This window comes from Octopus bimaculoides, chromosome 21, assembly GCF_001194135.2.
Source record: "Octopus bimaculoides isolate UCB-OBI-ISO-001 chromosome 21, ASM119413v2, whole genome shotgun sequence".
NCBI lineage: Eukaryota > Metazoa > Mollusca > Cephalopoda > Octopoda > Octopodidae > Octopus > Octopus bimaculoides.
The window spans coordinates 25,470,216-25,472,947 of record NC_069001.1 but is presented as its reverse complement, the minus strand read 5'-3'; positions in this window follow the sequence as shown (position 1 = coordinate 25,472,947).

The following is a 2,732-nucleotide window of genomic DNA, read 5'->3' as shown; positions in this document are numbered from 1 at the left end:
TATATATATATATATATATATATATATATATATATATATATATATATATATATATACACGCACACATACCTACCTACCTACATACATACATATATATTCGTAGTTCATGCTGGGTGTCCATTGATTTCTGGTCAGCATTTGACGATGTAGTCTCCATATATATGTTTTCTCATTTCCCCTTTTCCCCCTCCGCGATTGCTATCGATATTCTTTTAAATACGTTTTGAATACAGACGAGAAAACAATATTTTTTCTAGGCGTGGATATACTACGCGTACACCGACACACTTACAGACCAAAGAACACAAGTAGCTAATACCAAAAGACACAGACATAAACCAATATAAATATACATACAGACATGCATATATATCTAGGTCTATGTACATATATATATATATATATATATGTACAAAGATGTTTATGTATACATACACTCTGTATTTGTACAAGTACTTTCATTGAGATATATTTATTTCCTCGTTTATATTGATATTGCATAAATTTTAATGTGCCTAGAAAATAATCTGTCCGTTTGAAAGACATATCATAGCGATAGTTGCGTCTCCTTACTGCCAAATATATGATCCATTATTTGGCAAATGTTTCATAGTACTGCTATAAATGTATGCATCGTTTATTTTTTAATTGTCAAAGTAGTTTATAAATGAAGTTGGAATGCTAGCCAAATGGATAAATTGTCGGACTAAATGGCGAACGTTTCACATTTATTTCCCAATCATTTTCCTACATGAAAGCGATTCTCCAGAATGGCTCTCGTTGTGATTTGCTAAAACGATCTAAAGAGCATACTGAGAAATTAATTATCGGCATGTCTAGTTTTGTCTTTGTGGTCGTTATTGACTGCTGGTAAATCATCCTTGCTTGTAGAAATATACAAGAAAAAAGGCATTTCTAAGCAAGATCATCCAGTCATTCTTTCGAGCATTGCCTATGTAAGACTTCACCAGTCAACGACCTCCACCGGCTAATTACACACTCACACACACACGCCTCACACACACACACACCTCACACACACACACAGATGCGCACACAGACATACACACAGACAAACATACGCACACACATACACACACAGACAAACAGACATACACACACACAGACATACACACACACACACACAGACATACACACACACACAGAGACATACACACACGCGCACAGACATACACACACACACATGTACACAGGCATATGTACATATAAGTAAACAGGATGGTTTGAGAAAGGGTGTAGACCATTGACAATTGCGGTCCTATATAGACAGTTCTCAAAAGACTTACTGCATGGTCTAGTTTAGAAATGAATGTTATATTTGTACAATAATGAATGATTTACAACATGTCGATAACGAACGCAAAGACAGAAGTAGACATGCTGATAATGAATGTATCCTTTACTCGATTGTAAACGAAGTATAATCATTTGTGGTTCTCATGTCAAAAGTTCTGGTGCGTAAAGCAGCTAGTGATTTACCATTTTTTTCTACGGTAACGGCACCAAACTGTGACAGCAGGTAATACATTTTCCTCTGCTATGTGCTTGCCTTTAAAAGTTACAAAAAAAAAAAAACTTTAAAAAGTTTCTTTAATATATGCTTTTGATTTTATTAAACGTAGATCGATTCTAAACGAGTGAATACTTTCAATCTAAGTACAGCCGAGGGTAATGAAATAGGCAAACCCACATAGCGCTTTGAGACTGACGATTACTTCGTAGAAAGATACTATTGCTACTACTATTTCGAACACGTATTTTCTAATATGAATTAAGTTTTCATTAAAAGTGATATCAGTAACAGGTTTTACCGCCGAAAGTAAAGTAGACGCTTTTGAAATGATAGGGAAGTTTTGGGAAGCTTACAAACAAGACTGTGAATTTAAGAGTATCCTAATTTTTAAAGGCTTTTTCATCGACATACGTAGCGACAATACCGCAGATGGTATTTCAGCATATTTTGTTTGAATAAGAAACATCAATATTTGATACATTTTTATACTTCAGTAATTAACTGCTTTCCAAATTATCAAACTGTCGTGTTACTAAGTGACATTTTGATTTGATACACATCTAAATACATACGAAAGATCGGTAAAGTTAAATGCAGAGGAATAGGAACGTTTTATTGAATCTATTCCATATTCCCCTTAACACTTTACGTGTATCAAGTGTCAGTTACTAAATTTTGGTTTTCTATAAATGTCCAATACACACAATTGTATTTGTGAGGAAGGATTTTCTGTATACACGGTATCATACACTAATCGTCGTAAAAGAATCATATCTGAAACATGAGAGAGAATGAAGCCGTTGGACAATAAAGCTGACTTCAAACAGGTTTTCTACAAATATGAAGAGGTATCACTCATGCCATTGACTTTTCTTTTATCTCTCTCTACAATGATGGTATTGTAAAAGATAAAGGCATTTTCTGCTGACTACAAAAGGAGTAAATTATCACAACGATCTAATCAAGTTAAAGTACTGTAGGGTTAAGCAGATATCTTCTTAATGTTACATGGGCCACGATGAATCACTGACGTAGAGTGTACTGTACATGGATTTATAATACTATGTAAGGTAACTCGGTACAGTATATCTTCCTTGATTGCACTATATCAACAAGAGGCAATAGGAAGTCAGCTGACGTTTGGATAGTGTGTGTATGCTTATATATATATATATATATATATATATATATATATGTG